Genomic DNA, 21,562 nt, shown 5'->3' on the forward strand with positions numbered 1-21,562 from the left:
AGTATAAAGAGATTCATTTTAATTTTTAGACAATCTATTCAACTTTTAGTTGCATGTTTTATTGCCATACATTTTTCCACTGTATTAGCTTTCTGCTTTCATCTCAATTTACACCCTGCGTGTCTTCCTTAAAATTGTAAACTACTTTTTTTGTATCACGTTAACTATAGTTAGTAGCCTACCTTCATCATAGTTAATATATCAATAGGATAATATATTTCTAAGGAAACCAACAAGTAAATGTAGAACTGGTCCTGTGATGCACTCATTCTCCCTCAAGACTGAGACAATAAACAAAATACAAGATTCGATTCCATTACATAATTACAATCAAGTTCAAAGTATATGTATCACAGTAGAGTACTACGTCAGCTGCTGGTGCCAATGTTCATAAACGCAATAATTGCCTTCGTAAAGTTTAACCACGGAACCAGTAACTGTACTGGATGCTGCACTTTTTAAAATAGATTACATTTGGAAGCGCTGCCTCTAAGAAATAATTAACAAACTATAATTTCTGTCAAAAGTGAAAGTGAAACTGAAACGGAAAGCGCCCTTAGGAAGAAATCAATAATGCCCTCCCCTGTAAAGATGCTGCCTCACGTAACGGAGCATACTACTACCTTTAAATTAGGTCACAAACAATAATGCCAACAAGAAATGAAGAAACATCAGAGACAAACAGGGTAACTGCTTAGTACACTGGTCACTGTTAAACCCATCAGGCAATGAAATGGAGCTTCACTGATGAGGTTAATTAGCAAATGCGAATTCTGATTAATGGAGTTAAAGGCAACATTACGAAGCTAAATCGTTTGCCTATACTAGTTTGGTCATAAAGGACATATGCTCTGCCTTCAATAGCAAAATAAAAACAAGCATTTGGAATGCAATAGGTCTCGCATTTATGCAAGTTTGCGCTATAGGCATTGTAAATGACAATTACTTTTATTTATATTTTTGTTTTCAAAACGTACATAAAAGGCCTTGTCACTTACATTGCCAATAGCTCTAAATCTCGCAATCACGAGACCTATTGCATTGCAAATGCTTGTTGCAAGTGGACGCACGCCCACCCTCCAAACAAGCCTGGATCAAAGAGTGGTTGATGGTTGCAGATGTGGCAGCCAGATTATGGCTGGAAATCTATGCGTCTGCGTCCAAGGGACTGTTATGCATCATTTTAGGACCCTATTGTATGTTTCCCGATTCATGCCCTTATATAGGAATAAATCACCATATCCTTATATAGGCATAGATATCATAAACATATTTAGGCATAGCTCATGCAGTCCAAATACGACAGGGCTACTTCCACTAGTTCCGAAAATCCACAACGATTTCCTGGAAAACTCAGCTTCAGCAGCCGGGGACTTCCCCTTGCTTGAATATTGATTTGTCCAAGAACTCATGGAGTTTTCAAAGAACTGAGACTCTTTGATTACATTCTTATGTCCAACTGTACGTCAAAGTCGGCACCTTCAAGGTATAAAAATGCCCACACTCGCCCAAGCAAACACACGGTGGTTTGGAGCAGTTCGACTATCGATACAAAAGGGGATGATGGCCGGAGCATTTGAGCAAATCCAACACTCACCCCCAGTCAACTGATCTGGGTTTAATCCATCACCATTCTTTAGATCACTCGGCCACCCCAGTTCAGACATGGCCATATGCAAATCAGTCTGACCCTGTGCCTCATGGGAACAGTCCAGCCCGAACTGCCAAACCATGTCTTCCCTGGACCGGAAACAAGCATCCTGGGACCGGTTTCGGATTCATAATCCTCATCAGCCAGGCTATCTTGAATCCAGTTAGACTATCTACTTGCCCAACGCGCCCTGCTACAGCAAGTGCCGAAGGAAGCCGACCCACCAGCAGACGCACTGAGAGAGACGCTGTCTTTTCTCCTGCCGAGAAATCCAGCTCCAGTGTTTCCAAGCTACCCTTGCGGGTTATTGGGAAATCGAGTCCCGAGACTGACCTTCTCCATTCTAAACTAAGGTACGGAGCTGATTAGACCCTTAGAGAAATTTTGAGCAGATTCTTGGCAAAAGAATACTACCTTTATGCTATACCTCACTTACTTCCTCCCTCGTACTAAACTTAGGTTAGGTACACCGGAGTAGGTGTATTTTAGAAGCACCAGTTGAGTACTTTTAGCCTCTGTTATTTATGTATGTATTTATATATGGTTTAGGAACCATATATATTACAGTATTATGTTATTCTACTATTTATACTGTGTTAGACCTGTCAGCCCTAGGGTGGTCTTTCCCTGTATTTTTTGCCCTTGCCTCATTTTTCACACCTACTTTTTGTTGGCTTTAGGACTCTGGGCACCCTCCCATTGCTAATCAATGCCAGGGTGCAGGTGCTCTCTTCCCCCAACATGGCTGCCACTGACCCCTGCTACTGCAGCGTGGTCTGTATAGGCGCACTCTAGTAGCCAGGAGCAGGCTGGAACCCTTAAACAATGTTGCCATACCAGCCTGCCCATAGCTAGAATGAGGGAAGCTCCTGGAACCTTCCAGAATAGGGGAGGCACCAACTGCCACTGCCAACTGCCAACTGACACTATATAAGGAAAAGGAGGGAAACTTTCTAGTCAGTTGGGGCATCACTGACCTGGGGAACACACGCAGGAGTTTTAGGCGGGAGGGCCTAGTGAGGAACCTATGCTACTGGGAGTGACAGGATTTAGGTGCTGCCTCTTAAGCTCAGTGAGGTGTCCAAAGCTAGCCCCCTGATCTGGCCCAGTGGTAGGGAACCCCAGGGCCCATCTGCAGTGACTGAGGAGAAATTCTTCAGGCCCTCAACTCATTCCCCCCCCTCTTCTGCAACTTCAAGAAACAAGCAACTAAGGGCGCAGAACCATCCAAGCGCCAAGAAGTCTACTTCTCCTTGACCAGAGACTGCTGGGGTGATCGACCAGGTACTGGACTTGTGCTGTCCTGCGCATCCCCTGCTTTCAACTGGGCCCACCTTGCCCTACCTGCCTCCCCCTGACTGAACTGCTCTGCTGTCCTGGTTAAACTGTGTGGAAAGCGCTATATTCTGTTTCCCCTGTACAGCGCTGTATTTAAGACTGCCTGCCCTGAGCTAACTGTGCCCCCGTGGTTCAAGCGCTGTGATCCTGAGGCGCTTCTCGCCTCAAGAAGCATCCTGCCCTGTGAGGCGCCGCAGTTGCCCCCACGCGCTCACCTGCATCGGTGTAAAGCGCTGTGACTAGCCCCGAGGCGCCTGAGGGGACCGCGTCACCATCGCGGCATCGGCGCCGCCTTCGCGACACCTCCGAGGTGCCTCCGGCCTGTCCTGTGGCCGCCTGCCTTTGCGCAGTGTCCAGCGCTGAGATTACCCCCCTCGGCGGCCCCCGTACGCCAGGAGAGGGCCGCCGCCTTAAGTGAGCCGGGCCGCGGTAGGCCCGAAGTCAGTCCGCACCCCACGTGACAGGGGAGCTCCTTCGTCCTGCCCCCGAGGGCCGCGCTACCATTGGTTCTGGCTGGCGCGCCCTCGAGGCGAAGCACACCCGGCCCCTGCCTCGTCCCCAGCGCCGGTGCCCTGAAGCTGAGCCTGCACCGCGCTGGGACGAGGGCAGCCACGAGAGGGTTGGAACCCCCTCTCCTCCGCTGAACCCGACGCAAGGGCCCTGGAGGGCCGAAGAAGTGAGGTAACCCCCTGGGGAGGAGAGCGGTAGGCCGGGAGAGGCCCGAGGTCGCCCCTCCCCGGGGGTGCTCTGAGACTGGGCCCTGTTGGCCCCTTCCCCCCTGCAACTGTGCCTCAAGAGACCGAATTTACAAGCCTGAAGTGTTTAGCGTGCACCGTTTCTACAAGCCTGAAGTGTTTAGCGTGCACCGTATTTACAAGCCTGAAGTGTTTAGCGTGCACCGTTTCTACAAGCCTGAAGTGTTTAGCGTGCACCGTATTTACAAGCCTGAAGTGTTTAGCGTGCACCGTTTCTACAAGCCTGAAGTGTTTAGCGTGCACCGTATTTACAAGCCTGAAGTGTTTAGCGTGCACAGTATTTACAAGCCTGAAGTGTTTAGCATGCACAGAATTTACAAGCCTGAAATGCTATAAGTACACTGTACCACAAGCCTGATTTGCTCCTAGTGCACCATATGTACAAGCCGGAAATGAGAGGGAGATTCACCTCACTGTACTGAATTTTCTTGCAGAGGTGGGCTTCCATAGTATTCTGATGATCTGATCTAGGTCGCAAGCCGACCTGTATTCACAAGAAGAAAGGCTTGTGACAAATAAGTAGAGGTTGTGTTCTTTGGAGTTCCTTGTTGGACTTATAAGTACTTGCCGATATGTTGTATTACCTGTAAGGAAAAGCGTCCATGAGAGGTTTTGATGTGATATTTAAACGCATTACTATAGTCGCTTCTTGTAGGATCCTCCAGGTTAATACAGTTACCCCGTTGCCTGTCAGAGAGTTTGATACGACAGGCGGGGTCAGCTAGTGTTTCACTGCTAGATGAACTGGTTATTAATCTAATGAAATGTTCACCCATTTATAGGAAATGTAACCGGAACGTGATTCATGAAATGTCTCAATGTAATGCTGACGAATTAATAATGCAACGCTCTATTTGAAAGCTTATATAAAAGATCTTGATTCTTTCAAATACAACTTCTGGTGTGGTCTCCATTATTGCGCCACTGTGTCTTACATTGGATGTGTGCGTTAAGTAGCTGCTTTACACACAAGCCCTTGGCTGCCTTCCTGCTCGAGCCATGCTACCCACCGGAGAACTGGCGGTCCCAGTTCTAACATACTGTATGCATTATATTTTACAAACAGTGTTACGATTGTAGCAGTTAATTTCTTATGCTTGAGAAAGAAGCCGGTTCAATAAATCCTTTTATTGAAAACGCCTGTCTTTCTACTTTCTCTGCACCTCTGATGAAATGAAGCATGCACGATTGACTGAGTGAAATATCTATCTATTGTTTCCACGACTCTGATGATACGTTTTATCTTGGGGAAACAAAGTTGTCATGTTTATGCGGTTGTCAGAGACTAATCCCTTCTTGTGAATCGATAAAGTTTCTAGTGACCTCTGAGCTAGCTGGCACACACAATTAAGTCTAGTATATTCAATAGACCTTACCAGCCAACGACTTCAAACAGGCTGTACAAGCGCTTGTTATCCCCCATGTGGAATATGGTATTGTCTCCCTATGCGGCCTCCCAAAAACGACAACAGCCCCTCTAAGAGCATCAATAAATTCTGCAGCAAGACTCATCACTGGTTCGAAAATAAGTTCCCACATCTCCCGTGACCTAAAATCTCTGCATTGGCTCCATCTCGAAGCAAGAATTCAGCTAAAAATTGCTTGCATGATACATAAGGCTCTACACCACAAGGCACCCATTTATCTTGTTCAGAAATTGACAATCTCTGGTGGCTCAAGGTCCTCTAGGGGTGCAGATAACCTTCTTCTGAAACCTCAAAGATTCAATAAAAAAAAAAAACATATAAACGAACCTTCTCTGGAATGGCGCCTAGGATTTGGAATACTCTTCCCCCGGAAACCAGACTGAATTCTTCTTTCGTATCCTTCAAAAAGGAAGTAAAAGCGATTCTCATGACAAAATTTACTTGACCGCTCTGCCCTGTCCTGAACCTTTTTCATCCGAGACTCGTTGTCCTTGTTTTGGGAATTCTCTGGTTTTGGGCTCGGAACAAGTATGATCCCATTCTCTATTATTATTACTTCTACTGTTTTATTTTATTTATCCCTTGCTTGTGCTGTATATTGTTTACTTGTTATTCATTTGCTATAATCATTGTTTGCCCATTGTAAAGCGCTCTGATATCCGCAAGGATCTTGTTCGCACTCTATAAAACTTCTGCATAAATCTATAGGATATAGGATTCCAATTCGCAGAGCCTATTGGTAATATAGGAACTACATTACAGGACAGCCCCTGAAGCCACTCACAACAGCCCTGTCTGCCTCCAGTTGACTGTAGAGCGAAGACTAAAGTGCCTCAGTGTAGGGACTGAAAAGTCTCCTCCATGGTGCTCACTGTGCACCCCTGGCTTGAATGCCCCAGCTACATGTATATATGGGCCTCCATTTCCTCCGTTCCAACCTTCGGGAAATTATTTTTGGCAATGAGTGGTCACAGATCGCTGTCTTGTAGACCAGTGGGCCTTTCCCTCGTGATGATAGAGGGCTACTCACCTTACTAGGAGTTAAGTGATATTGGCACAGTGGTGGTAGCATGCCCATTTTGTGTTTCATAGAGGAAAGTAGTACAAATAGGCTTTTTTACCTGCATCACAGGAGTGGTGCCTACGGGCCTACTGACGTAAGGTTCTGTGGCCATGTACTTAACTTGCCCTTGGCCTGCATGAATTGTGTGTAGCACCAGACAGTGTGTGATTCTTTCACATGCTTGCTGGGATGTTTGTGTGCCTGTGTATGGTGCGCAACATGGAAGCCCTTTGGTTCCATTTTGGAAACACAGAGCTTGGACAGGTGAGCACTGAAACTCACAGTCGGGATATGTGTATTTCTGACATTCCAGAGGGTTGGGGTGGGAGCACATACTGAAAGAAGAGTTGAGTATGCTCTGTGAACACAAAGGTCTCTTTGATTCCCGGAAGGCCTACTGGTCAATGGGGCTTAGACCTATTCTTAGGGCGATGGCTATACTGATGAGGTTTGCACTGTGGACCAGGAAATCTTGATAGAGCGGAAGACTTAAGCATTTCAACCTTTATGACACATTTGAGTGAAGGCTGACTGACACGTGTGATCCCTGGTTACTCCCTGGGCCTGTGGTGTGGGTCAGTCAGAATTGGAACCGCTCCTGCTGTAGTAGACTGCCCTTTTGAGAAAGGACAGTGCAGAGGAGAGAGAACTTCAAAGAAACTGTCACCTACAACCAGAATTTCAGAGGATCAGACACTAAAACGCATTTGTGTCTGGAGTTGGAATACAAAGGAGGTAGAATAAGGCCCTTCAATGAGTTGTTCAACAGCAATGTTTATCAAGAGAAAGAAGGTTGCAAAGAAATGTAGCTGCTGGAACCAGGATTTGGAACCAGGTTCTGCAAGTCTCTTTGCTGGGTAAGAGAACATCACCCAGGAAGTCAAGACCACTTGTCCTGAGCCTGGAGCCCCAGTCTTCTTCTTCCCTGCCAATACCAATGGACGAGTTAAGGCTGGAGAGAGCGCCTGGTGGAAGCGTGGCCCAGTGTGCATTTCGGATCCCCATGAGCAAAATGTGAGATTCCTGGTTCAATTCAGGTTCGCTACAGGAGTGTGGGCTGCCTGCAGGATCTTGCCTAAGTTAGCATAATCCTGTGCCATTTGAAGGGGGGCCATTGTGAAGTGCGGGCCCCCGCCTGTGTGTGCACCAAAGTCAGCGACTCTCCCATGAGACCAGGAAGGGGTGCCACCGCGAAGTGCATGCTATGGTCCATGTGTGTGCCAAAATCAGAAACCCACTTGTGACCATAAGGAGGGCCACAATGAAGTTCGATCTGTTACTCGTGCGTGCGCCAAAGTCTGTGACCCGGTGGTGTGACCAGAAGGCTGCGCCTGTGCTGGGCCTGTGGTGTGGGTCAGTCAGAATTGGAACCGCTCCTGCTGTAGTAGACTGCCCTTTTGAGAAAGGACAGTGCAGAGGAGAGAGAACTTCAAAGAAACTGTCACCTACAACCAGAATTTCAGAGGATCAGACACTAAAACGCATTTGTGTCTGGAGTTGGAATACAAAGGAGGTAGAATAAGGCCCTTCAATGAGTTGTTCAACAGCAATGTTTATCAAGAGAAAGAAGGTTGCAAAGAAATGTAGCTGCTGGAACCAGGATTTGGAACCAGGTTCTGCAAGTCTCTTTGCTGGGTAAGAGAACATCACCCAGGAAGTCAAGACCACTTGTCCTGAGCCTGGAGCCCCAGTCTTCTTCTTCCCTGCCAATACCAATGGACGAGTTAAGGCTGGAGAGAGCGCCTGGTGGAAGCGTGGCCCAGTGTGCATTTCGGATCCCCATGAGCAAAATGTGAGATTCCTGGTTCAATTCAGGTTCGCTACAGGAGTGTGGGCTGCCTGCAGGATCTTGCCTAAGTTAGCATAATCCTGTGCCATTTGAAGGGGGGCCATTGTGAAGTGCGGGCCCCCGCCTGTGTGTGCACCAAAGTCAGCGACTCTCCCATGAGACCAGGAAGGGGTGCCACCGCGAAGTGCATGCTATGGTCCATGTGTGTGCCAAAATCAGAAACCCACTTGTGACCATAAGGAGGGCCACAATGAAGTTCGATCTGTTACTCGTGCGTGCGCCAAAGTCTGTGACCCGGTGGTGTGACCAGAAGGCTGCCACCTTGAAGTGCCGGCCATTGCCTGTGTGAGTGTCCAAGTCGGCGACCTCTGGGTCACCAGGCAGGTGGCCACCATAAAGAAAAGGCCACCATCAATGTGCAGGCTGAGTTTGGTGATATCAGTAGTAGAACGTCTCAAACCCCATGGTTGGGCCCTGTAACTCCTCCTTGCCCCGTGAGTCTCTGAAAGGTGTTCTGCCACTCAGGCTTAGCCTTTCACTTTAGAGTCCCAACCTGGTTGACGCATGTACAGACACCAGGCAGTGGTTCAAGCCAGGAGCCCAGAGCACTGCATCAGGCAGCTAGAGGGCTCAGGAGCAGAGTCAAGAATGATCACAAAGCCTGTTTGGTGCTGAATCCTGTATCCTCCAAACAGGTTTATGGCTGCCCCAGGGAACCCCACTTGTGACCTTGTGGAAGCCCATTGGCTCTCGCCATCTCTCACCTTTGCAAGATGGGCAACATCCAACTCCAGGAGCATGCTGTCTGCCCTCGACCTCCCTCCATAACTCTGCTTCGGGGACTCAGATTGACGCCTTGCCGGAGCCTAGCCCGATGGGAGAAGCCGCGACTTCCGCAGTTTAATTAAGGATGTTTATGGAGGGGAGAGGGCTACAGCTCAGAATCTCAGCAGGATGCATTCCCTATTTAAGTTACGGATGCCAGATTGTGTTCACAGTTAAAAGAAGTTTTGGTATCTGGTACTTAACTGAACGCAATTTCAAGAGTAAATGATATCATACCATTATCATGTAAGGTGTGTGTTTATTTTTTCAGAAACAGATCAATTTACTGGTGCTATTTTGTCTCAAAGTTTAGTTAAAATCTTATGATAGATACATACCACCCTTTTTATTGAAGGAAACACGAAAAAGTGGAGCAGAGCCTCATTGTGTAGGAGTCCATTTGCAAACTTTCATATTTTCTTGTTAAAGCTTAGGAAGGATTGGTTGCGCTTGCTCCAACACTCAAAATTGCGTCCAACTAATATGCGTGTCTCCTCTTAGTGACTGCATGCCGAGGACTTTTTCATGGCTGATGATGATTATTCAAATTCAATTTGAACAAGCGCGGTCCCAAAAGCGAAAGAGGATTGCGCCAGAGAATAGGGATCTCTTATCTTCATGTTTAATCACATGGCTCCATAAAGATAAGAAAGTGCTTCACGACAGCCGTGAAGCAGGCAACCGAGTCCAGACCGCAAGTCAAAGGGAGGCAACCAAAACACCTCATTTCCAATGGCAGGCCACCGTTTAACATAAACGGTGATTCTGGCAAATGGGAATGAGGGGCGGGGCTTAAAGCTCTCTTCTGAAAATCCTCTCCTACAAAATCTCTTGAGGAGGCGGAGCAGGGCTCTACCCTGCAACACACGCAAGACCTAATAAGCATAGACAGACAGAATCAATTAGACTGTCTAGCCACCTTCAGACTACAATGGCAGCATTAAAACCAGGAGAAAATGCCCTGTAGGAAATCTCCAAACATGGGCCCAATGCAGCAGAGAGAACTGAATTAGAACAACAAGATGTTAAGGAATATTTTTAATATGGAAGTAATTTCCCTGTTTCAGAGTAAGGACGTTCAGGGTTTTGTGCCTCCTTGTGCTCCTTTAATTATCTGACACAACCATATCTTTGGAGAACATACCATAGTTCAACTTTGACTTGCAAAACACCATTTAGGAACCGGATCTGGTGATGCACGAATGGGAGCAGTTTATTGTAAGGGGAAACCATACAAAAGAACTTAAAGCAGCAGCTTTTGTTAGAGAGTTTTTCTGTTCCTGCCTATAACCAGGTAACTATGAAACCGTTGTGAAGATGTGGGAGATGGAACAAAGATTATTTAATTCAGGAAATCTCCCATGATAATCTATTCTATATATATATATATATATAACTTGTCTTATAGTTATGGTATATGTCTGCTAATTATGGCTTATTGCGTATTTGCACCTCTGAGACTTTGCACATCTGATATTTTGCACATTTTCCCTAGATCCATCCCTATTCCCCCGAAAACACTGTAACTCTGACCCTTTTCGCACTTTATTTAGAGCACTTTCGCGTTGTTGCACTGAAGCACAGGTCACTTTAGATGAATAAGTATTGGTAGACCTGTTAAACAACACCATGCATCAACAATTCAACATTGTGAATATGATCGTGTCATTGCTTATTAAAAGGATGTTATATTAACATATGATGAATTTTAGCTTTTGTATATTATTTGGAGAACAGTAATTCTCAGGTTTATTTATTTTGCACGTCGTGGTGAGCACCAATATTTTGAGAAAAATTCACATGAACTGCATCAAATTGGTCTATGACTACATGGTTGTTGAGGCTCTATAGCATAATAGGTACCAAGAAAAAGTACAAGTAACTTGGAAGAACCTCCACCGTTGTTTTTGCTTTTATTTGTCATGAAATACCAAGCATTTATGCTGTTATTAACATTCTTTTCGGTTGTGTATATAATACGTATTTAAACGTTTATATACAAAAAACACATGTAAAAGCATCTTTATATATATATGTATTTAGACATGACAGTATTATTTCTATGTCTATGATAGAATTGATGCATGTGCACTTTAAAAAGGTCTTGTCAGACTGCGTAAGTCATGTGATCAAGGCCGCTTGGACGGCCAAAACGCGTCTTGACTTTTGCAATAAGGAATTATAATAATGCACTACAATTGGGTCCACGCTCGTGATTTCGCGTGCATGCGAGGTTGATCTGCGAGGTATTGCAGATATATATATATATATATATATATATATATATAGGGTTAAAAACAATGAAAGCATTTGGACAAATTAATAACATATTACAAACCAGGGTCAATGTAATAATGTAAATACATGGTCAAACTGACTTTGATCATATGGGTGCAGGCTCAATTGTATCTTATGAACCTAGATGCATCTTGATCATGATACGGTACAAAACATCAACTTGATAGTCCTAAAATCCAGATGCATATAAAGCCAATCCAAACTTTGTTTCAGTCATTCGACCATAAAAGTGTAATGTTCAATATAACTCTAACTTAAAATGTTGAAATAGGAGTCAGGAAATAATTTAATAGCAAAAACCCCTAGTTGTAAAGTGCTATTCAACTCATACATATGGGTTATGGATTGTTAAAACTATTGAAAGAAAAAAAAAACATCATAGGCAACAAATTGGTAAATAGAACTGTAAAATTCTAATGAATCATAGAAATTATAATTTTTTTAAAATGTAAAACATATCATCATCATCGGACAGTACAGGGCTGGAACCAGGAGTATGCTGCATATACAGAGCAGCCCTCTAACCTGTGTACCCAGTGCAGTAGCAACAATAGCCTTCAAAAGGCAAAAATCTTCAGATGTGGTCCTTTGTAATGCGATACGGCACATGATACGAGTCCAGCGCAGATCCTACAATGTCCGTGATAAGATGCAAAACAGCTAAGACCTCTGTTATTACAAAGCAGGTAAGGTAAACTACTCCTCTTCCCCCTCATCCTCAACCTGCTTGCAACAGCTTCTGCCTAATGCCCCAAATAAGGCCCAAAAACATTACCACTGCGCAAGCTACCAGTAGTCTAGGGTCTGATCTGAGTATAAGCAACGCTGCAGCATGACTAAGTGTTCCCATCTGCCTGCCTATTGGTACAAGCCACTAAGCTCTTGGACGTAAATAGGCTGGATGGGCAAACATACGCTGCCGATTCTATGCTAACAGTGCAAAGGGGGCAGAACCAAGAAGGTGCTGGGTTATTACTGCAAGTAAACTTCACAAAAACTTTTTCTCAGCTCTAGTTAAGTCAACCAAACTTACGAAACCCCACAGCTCTGCACCATATAGGGCTGAGCTCGCTGCTTTGGATTCATATATCTGCAGTGGTGCTGCCACTGGTTTGCTGTAGGATATATAAACGAGTCTGAGGCAAGCACCCTTAAAGCACAGCAAAACTAATAAAATTGAAGTCTGGCATCAGCATACTTTGTGATATATATATATATATACACATATATATTCACACACACACACACACACAAATATATATGTGCAGCCAAAAAGTGTGGATGAAATCACTCGAAATATAAAAAGCCAGTTTGGAAAACCCTCGGAGTGCCGGTGCCGTTTTGTTTCTGAAATTAGAGGCGCTTGAATGCAAATATATATGTGTATGTTTATATATATATATATATATATATATATATATATATATATATATATATATATATATATATATATATATATATATATATATATATATATATATATATATATATATATTTAGATCGTTCTGAGCTTCAATGGAATAACATTTCACAGAACTCTGCCCTAGAATTGCCTTTTTTCCGGCTGTAACAATCCGTTTCTTGTTTGCAGAAAAGGCTCACGTCTCAAACTTTCAAATGTTTGCCATGTGCTTAGGTGTCTGAAAGGCCACCAATATGCCTTTGCTCAGATGGAATGAGTCTGAGGTAAGGAACCCACACTAGTCTAATGCAACACTATTTTCTTGTGCTACAGACTATACTCCTTGCATAGTGGCTTTACCACATTGTTACCAGAGGGAATATCCATCAAAAGCTTTAAAAAATATTCAGAAACTCTGAAAGGAGATTTAGAGTTTTCTGAACATCAAGTTTGTGTAATGTTTCCTCTCACGAGGAAACATGGAATTGTGGCTTAAAATAGGCAGATTAATTTTCCGATTCAAACGAAATTCAATAATAATATTAGGACCAAAGGACGGAACCATCTGGAGAACAGAAATGTCTTTGTGGACCACTAGGTAAGGTTATTTAGCGAAAAAAACAAAAAGCAATATGTCTAAATGGTTTATGATTTAGAGAGGCTGCCTCTGAAGTACCAGTTATATGATATGGAAGTTGTAATGCGATAAAGAATTATTATTCCACAGCAGAGCTTTAATTTACAAGAAGAAGGTGTCATTGTAAGAATTCAGGTAAGCCGCAATAAATGCCTGACAGAAAATGTTTGAAAAATCAATTATTGCATATTTCAGCCAGAAAAGTAATAAATTATAATACAAGAGAAGACCACTTCCAGACACCATAGCAGAAATGTAAGCCATCTGCTCTTGTGCTGCTTTGTGAATGATTTCTCTCTTAGCGGCACCTATGCAGGCAATGTTATCCAAGGAGTGGAGTTTGAAATGTGCACACACTAGCATTTATAGAATCAGGCATTCAAGTTCAGCAATGAACTGGAGATAACTAAATATTCATGCTTGATTGGAGATCGGGAACGTAACGAAGCATGGACCGCTCTGCAAGAGGAGTAGGAATTAGAAGCATCAGAATTATTGAGGTAAAAAGGGAAATCAATTTCGTCGAATTTGGGGGTTTCCGGAAATTTTACAAATTAGGGAGAATTGGGGGAAACAGGGAAAGACTGCGTGCCTTCATGCTTGTTTTAAATATCGTTCTCAAGTTCATTGGAGCAGCTGAACCAATCGGAAGAATGACTAGCACAGGCGAAGCAGAATTGTACCCTTGAATGGGCTCTGGCACAACCTCCTAAAGAAGAAATTTGTTGAAATATCTATTACCCATCTTAAGGAATGAATGGCTACTTACCAGTATGCATCTGTTCTTGGCATGTAGGGCTGCTAACATTCGTATCTATTGCATAGATCGCCGCCTAGTGTTGGGTCCGGATGATTGCACATTGTTGTCCGGGAAGAGTCTTCGAAGTATCACGAGATAGGTGGCTCCTCCCCTGGACTACAGTGCGCATGGGCATCGACTCCATCCCCAGATTGTTTTTAGCCATTGTGGCAAAGATGGAGTGCGATAGAAGAAAAGATGTCCATGCTAGTGATGAAATGCAAGAAGTAATCTGCAGCTGCTACAGGCGCCGGGGAGGAGGGTGGGCGATATGAATGTTAGCAGCCCTACATGCCAAGAACAGATGCATACTGGTAAGTAGCATATTCAGTTCGAGGCATGCGGGCTGCTAAATTCATATCTATTGCATAGAATACATAGCAGTCCCCTCATTAGCGGCGGCTGCCCGTGCCAGCTGCAGAAGTCTGAAAAAGAGTTTTGAGAACAGCCTGTCCTACAGCTGCCTGCTGTTTGGAGTGCACATCTACACAGTAATGCTTGGTAAATGTATGTGGTGTAGCCCACGTGGCTGCTCTACAAATGTCTTCCAAAGGAATGTTACCTAGGAATGCCATAGAGGCCCCCAACTTGCGCGTGGAGTGCGCCCTGGGGGGGACCGTTAAAGTGCGTTTAGCCTTCTGATAAATTTGAATACATTTAACGATCCACCTGGCTATTCCAGCTTTGGAAATAGGGTTGCCTTTGTGCGGTGCTGAGAAGGCAACGAAAAGTTGCTGTGTCTTTCTAAAGTGTTGTGTTCTGTCAATGTAGTACATCAATGCCCTTTTAACATCCAGCGTGTGGAGCATTCTTTCCGCTACTGTTTCTGGGTTTGGAAAGAATGCGGGCAGTTCAATCGTCTGATTGACATGAAACTGTGACACCACCTTTGGAAGGAACTTGGGGTTAGTGCGGAGCACTACCCTGTTTGAATGGACTTGAATAAATGGCTCTTGTATTGTGAGCGCTTGTAGCTCACTAACACGTCTGAGAGACGTGATAGCAATGAGGAAAGCCACTTTCCATGTCAAGAACTGAACCTCACACGAATGTAGAGGCTCAAAAGGCGGGCCCATCAACCTAGTGAGGACCACGTTGAGGTTCCACACTGGAGCGGGTGGGGTCCTGGGAGGAATGACCCGCTTCAGCCCTTCTAGAAAAGCTTTAATGGCAGGGACCCTGAAAACAGAGAGATGCTGCCTGTTCTGAAGATAAGCTGCTATGGCGGATAAGTGTATCCTAATGGAAGCGTTCGCTAGATTGCATTTGTAAAGATGCAACAAATAGCAGATGATGTTAGGAATGGATGCATCTAGCGGGTTTATGTCATGTGCTGTACAATAAATGACAAACCGCTTCCATTTTGCTGCATAGCAAGCTCTTGTAGTGGGCTTCCGTGCCTCCCTGATGATGTCCATGCATTCTGGAGGCAGGTTAAGGTAGCCAAACTCTAAGACCTCAGGAGCCAGATCGCCAGATTGAGCTGGTGCGGATCTGGATGCTGAATGTCGCCATGGTTCTGCGTCAAAAGTCTGGGTGTGAGGTGCAGCCTTTGATGCGGTACCACGGAGAGTTCTAGAAACGTTGTGTACCATGGTTGGCGTGCCCACGTTGGAGAAACCAGGATGAGTGTCATCGAGTGTTGCTTTAGCTTTCTTGCCACCAGCGGTATTAGAGGTGCTGGGGGAAAAGCGTACGCAAATCTGCCTGACCAGTTCATCCATATCGCATTGCCCTGCGATTGTGGGTGAGGGAACCTGGCGGCAAAGCTTTGGCATTTTGCGTTTTCCCTTGTGGCAAACAGGTCTATCTCCGGATGACCCCACTGCTGGAAGTACGGGCGAAGTACTGATGGATGTATCGCCCACTCGTGCATTTGATGGCTGTACCTGCTGAGCAGATCCGCCATCTGATTGTCCTTGCCCGGGAGGTGTTCCGCCATGAGGAAAATGTTCCTCGGAATGGCCCACTTCCACATGCTCTGAGCCAGATGAGACAGCTGTGGAGAGTGCGTACCCCCCTGCTTCTGGATATAGTACATGGCAGTCATGTTGTCCGTCCGGATCAACACGACTTTGTTGCACAGATGTACCTTGAAGGACTTGAGTGCCATGAAGATTGCCATCAACTCTAGATAGTTGATGTGCATCTTCTTTTGCTGTGTCGTCCATAGTCCCTGCACCGTGTAGTGGAGCACATGAGCCCCCCATCCCTGGAGAGAAGCGTCCGTCGTCATGATGATCTGCGGCACAGGCTCTTGGAACGGTCGGCCCTTGCAAAGGTTGTGTGGATTCCACCAATGCAGAGAGCTGTATGCCCGACCGGTCACCAACACTAGGTCTTTCAATTGTCCTTGAGCCGGTGTCCACTGATGCGCCAAGCATTCTTGGAGCGGACGCATATGCAACCTTGCGTGCGGGACTATGAAGATGCAGGAGGCCATCATGCCTATTAACTGCATAAACACTCTCGCTGGGAGTGATTGTTAAGGTCTGAACTTTCGGATGAGCGACTGGATGTTGTCGATCCTCACCTGGTTCGGCTGAGCTGTAGTAGTTAAGGTATTTATTGTCGCGCCTAGAGACTGCCGCACATGGGCTGGCTGAAGGTGCGACTTTGGATAGTTTAGTGAGAATCCCAGATTGTGAAGGAGGTGAATTGTGTGGGACATGTCTGCGGCGCACTGCTGGGCCGACTTTGCTTGAACGAGCCAGTCGTCTAGGTAAGGGTAGACATGTATGTTCTGTCTCCTGAGGTGCGCCGCCACAGTCGCCAGACACTTTGTGAACACCCTGGGGGCAGTGGTCACTCCGAAGGGTAGGACCTTGAATTGGTAATGCCTGTTTTGTATGGTGAACCTGAGGTACTTTCTGTGGGATGGGTGGAGTGGTATGTGAAAGTAAGCATCCTTGAGGTCCAAGGTTGCGAGGAAGTCTCCCTGGTTTAACAATGGAAGAACCTGCTGCAGCGTTAACATGTGGAAGTGTTCTGAGAGTATGTACAGGTTGAGGGAGCGTAGGTCCAGAATGGGCCTGAGCGAGCCGTCCTTTTTTGGGATTAAGAAGTACAGGGAATAAACCCCTGTGCCTTCTTCCTCCACCGGCACGAGCTCTATTGCGCCTTTTTGCAGCATCACAAGGACTTCTTGCTGCAAGAAGTGCAAGTGCTCTGCCGACATAGGACGTTGTCTTGGGGGTATGTTGGGTGGAGTGGAGGTTAGCTCTAAACAGTAGCCGAATTGGATAAGTTTCCTGACCCACCTGTCTGTGGTGATGGATTTCCAGACTGGCAGGAACTGCTGGAGTCTCCCCCCGACAGGTGTTGGATGGTCGGGGGGCAGTGACAGGGAGTCACTGTTTGTTGGCAGCAGAGGAACGGGAATTATTGTTGCCTCTGCCTCTGCCCTTTGCGCTGATTCCTCTGTAACCACCTCTATTCTGTTTTGGGTACGAGGCCTGTGCGCCTCCCTTGTTGAAATGCGACTGCTGTGCCAATTGTCCTCTGGTAACACCCCGTGCACCTGAGCGACGAAAAGTGTTCCCTCTGTATTGCTGAGACTGAAGCGCCCCCATGGACTTAGCCGTTTCAGTATCTTTTTTTATTTTTTCGAGGGTGGTATCAACCTCAGGGCCAAACAGTCTGTCTGGATTGACGGGCTGGTTGAGGATAGTCGTTTGTATCTCAGGCTTGAACCCTGAGATGCGGAGCCATGCCTGACGCCTTAACATAACACTAGTGTTTATTGCTCTTGCTGCTGTATCTGCAACATCTAGCGCACACTTAATCGCAGCGTTAGAAATGAGCTTGCCCTCTTGTATCAGCATCTCAGCTCCTTCTTTAAACTGGTCTGGAAGGTGTTGTAAGAGCTGCTCTAAGGTGTCATAGTGCGCCCTATCATACATGGCTAACAGGGCTTGAGTGTTAGAAATGCGCCATATGTTGGCTGCCTGCGCAGCCACCCTTTTGCCCCCTGCCTCCAGCACTTTAGACTCTTTGTCCGGGGAAGGACCTTCACCCGTTGTCTGTGAATTCGCCCTCTTGCGGGCATTGGAGACCACTAAAGAGTCTAGAGGCAACTGTCCCCGAATATAAGTAGGGTCACCAGGTGCCGGCCTGTATTTCTTCTCAATACGTGGGTTCACCAATCTGGCTCTGGTGGGTTCCTTAAAAATGTCTGTTGCATGCTTGAGAACCCCCTTAAGCATTGGAAGTGTCTTCACCGTTTTTTCTGATGCCGAAAAAGTATCAAATAAAAAGTCAACTTCCACTGGGTCGGCATGCATCTCTACTTTGTGGTTTGAAGCTGCCCTTTCAATTAAGGCGTTAAATGCCGCAGAGTCTTCAGTTGGAGAAGTTTTAACACCATACAGATCTGGGTCACTGACCAGCTGTTGGTCCCCCTGATCACCAGAGTGTATCCATGAGTCTTGCTGCTCATTATGGTCAGTATTTTCAGGGAAGTGATACTGCTCATCTTGGTCACCCTCATCCCCATTGGAGCCAGTGGGTGAAGGTGTAGGACTCCTCCCAGGCCCTTGAGGAATGGGTTCAACAAGGTCTGGCGTGTCTGGTGCAGGCCTTTTCTTCTTTAGAGGTATGACATAGGATTCCACAGGCTGTGCCGTAATTTTCCTCTTGTAGAGCGTTAATCTACCCGTTTCGGTGTTGATAAACTGCTCCGAATGTTCGTTAGGCAAGGGTGGTCGACCAAAACCTCCCGTTAGCTGAGCCACTGAGTCCTCGGTCACCGTACGAGGTGCAAAAGCCTTCGGCGCCTCCTTCGGCGCCACCTTCGGCGGTAGAGTGTAGAGGCTCGGCATCGAAGTCTTCTTCAGTGGAACACTCTGCTTCGGCACCGAGGGTGTTTCCTGGTCCGACGCCTTGTCCTTTATTCGTTTCAGGGAGTCCGTGACTTGCTTTGTAAACGAAGCGGATGGCTTCGTCGAGCGGACCGACGACCTCTGTCCACCCATAGGGGAAGATCCAAGCGTCGACGATCTGACTTTGGGTGGCGGAGGCGCGGATGCACCTTCGACAGCTGTGCTCCGGTCCCCTGTCCCGGCCTTAGTCGTCGACGTCGCTGACTTTGGAGCAGCGGATTTGTCTTTCTGCGTTGGGGCTCCAGACTTCGGCTCGGTGCCCTTTGCCGACGCCGTTTCGACTGTCCGTGCGCCTGTTGGTGCGGCAGTCTTTGCTGAAGGTGTCTCGACAGTCTTTTTCGACTTCGACTCGACTACCTTAGACGACACTGGCTCGACGACCTTCTTCGAGCTGGTCTCCTTGGCCCCTTTCGGTACCTTAGCCTGTTCGACAGCCTTCTTCGGCTTCGAGGCCTCCGAAGACGACGGTGCCGATGCAGACCCAGACGTCTTCGGTGTCGATGGTTGGTCGGCCATCTTTGTAGTTTTCGATTCCGAAGGTTTCGGTTTCGATTTTGTGATGGAGGCTCCGCTGTCGTGTCCGTAGCCGGGCCAGGAGGCGGGGCCGAGGATCGAGGAGTAGGGTCGTGGGTAAGGCCGTGTGGCGATCCCGTGACCTGAGCCTTAGTAATGGTACGCACGGGGCATAGCTCTTCCTCCGAGCTATCTTCCGCGGCCCCATAAACTTCCTCGTCGTCCCCTACCTCCTCGACGTTTTCGTCTAGGTCCAGGCCCTCGACGGGTTCTCCGTAGACGGCCTCGACCTCCGCCGATGAAGGTGAGATCTGCAGGTGAAGCTCTTGCTCGTCTGATTCGGGGTCTGTAAAGATGTCGACAGGCGCAGGTGCCGATCGCTGGGCCTCGAGGCGCGCCACGCGCCGAATCTTGAGCGTCTTCTTCGACCTGAATTTGGAACAGGCCATACAGTTGGCCTCGTTGTGGTCCGGCGACAGGCACTTGTTGCATACAGGATGCACGTCGATGTGTGGGTATTTTGAACCGCACACGGGGCAGTACTTGAACGGGCTTCGTTCCATCGTAGCGTCGTCCGGTCTTGCTGCGTCGACAGGGCCTCGATGACCGAAGAGTCACCCGACTCCACAGTTATCCGACTCGAAGAGTTGGAGTACACACGAGACCGAACGCTAACAATACCGACGAAGTAAAGAAAGCCTTGTGGCCTTCGAAAGTTGTTTTATCGATTCCGAACAGGAGACGTCGAAATCACATCCGAACCCAATGGCGGAAAAAAACAATCTGGGGATGGAGTCGATGCCCATGCGCACTGTAGTCCAGGGGAGGAGCCACCTATCTCGTGATACTTCGAAGACTCTTCCAGGACAACAATGTGCAATCATCCGGACCCAACACTAGGCGGCGATCTATGCAATAGATATGAATTTAGCAGCCCACATGCCTCGAATTTTTTATCAACCTACCGCAGTGTCCAAGGCTGGTGTGGTTCTAATGCAGGACCTGCACTAATGGTGAAATCATTATACGGGATCACAGGATCCAAAGTCTTGCAACCAGTGCTTTCCTTCTCAAAGTTGTTCTCAAATGTGTAGCTGGAGGTTGGCACAACTGACTGGGTGTTAGAACTCCAGCAAGTTAGAGGCAAACTTCTTACCAGTAGAGAATAGGATTAACAAGGTAACTGGGACGGTACAGAATTCATATCTACCTTGGGACGGTACAGAATTCATATCTTTGCAAAATGACATTGCTTTGTTCAAATAGAAGGCTTATCTGTGACATATGATGAATTTCAGCACAGAACACAGTCCAGGAGCACGGGTTTGTGTGGGTCAGCTGCTGATTACTCCTTAGACCACTTAATGCACTGTTTGAAGCCATCTTGAATTAATTTGTGGCACAGGGACATGAAGTTCATTTTTGGCTGGCTAAATAGAAGAAAAGAACAGTCTGCCCTTTTAGAAGGATAACGAACAAACACATAAAAAAATCTAAAGTGGCTGGTGCTAGAAAAGCGAAGTATTGAGACACACGGGATGGGTGGAAAAAACAGTAACTGGGTTGAAATGGTTGGCAATGCATAGGTATAGGTGGAAGAGGTAGCGGCCAGGGTGCCTGACTCCGGACCACGAGGTTCACAGTTCGATCCCCGGAGCTGGCGGCAGGTTAGCCCAGCACCATGCGACTCTGGGCAAAAGCTCGCTTAACCTTCCCGAAGGCCCCCAGCGCCGGGCACCTCTTCGGAGGTAGCTGTGCGCTTTATTAATGCTGGTATTTCATGTTGCATGCAATGGGGCACTTGCTCAGGGCATGCACTAGACATCAAATTCAAAGAGATGGAAGGGATAGCATTCTTTTAGATAAGCTTTCAAGTTATGCTGTTGCATGCAGGGAATTCTCAATCTGCGAGAAGCAGCAAGAGCAGAACAGATCAGACCCACATAACATTATAGCCGATAATCATTCACGTCACTGGCAAGGTTCATTACAAATGTCCAGATGAAAGTAGTGATGAAACATACAAATCCAACAATGGCGAAATCGGTGAGTATATAGGAACGAGAGAAAGAATGGTCCAAGGTATTAACAGGATAAGGATGGTTATTATCAGAAAACATGTTTAGGTTTTGCCTGCAAGTGCGCACGTAGTGCACATGCGCTAAAAAACCTTATGAGTCTTATG

At 46.5% G+C, this 21,562-nt stretch overlaps 1 protein-coding gene across 1 annotated transcript in view; it reads right to left on the reverse strand.

The window, feature by feature from the left end:
- Window positions 1-21,562, reverse strand: part of NUFIP1 (nuclear FMR1 interacting protein 1) — a 246,545-nt gene that overhangs the window by 91,196 nt on the left and 133,787 nt on the right.

Source organism: Lissotriton helveticus, chromosome 8, assembly GCF_964261635.1.
Source record: "Lissotriton helveticus chromosome 8, aLisHel1.1, whole genome shotgun sequence".
In the NCBI taxonomy this organism is placed as follows: Eukaryota; Metazoa; Chordata; class Amphibia; order Caudata; family Salamandridae; genus Lissotriton; species Lissotriton helveticus.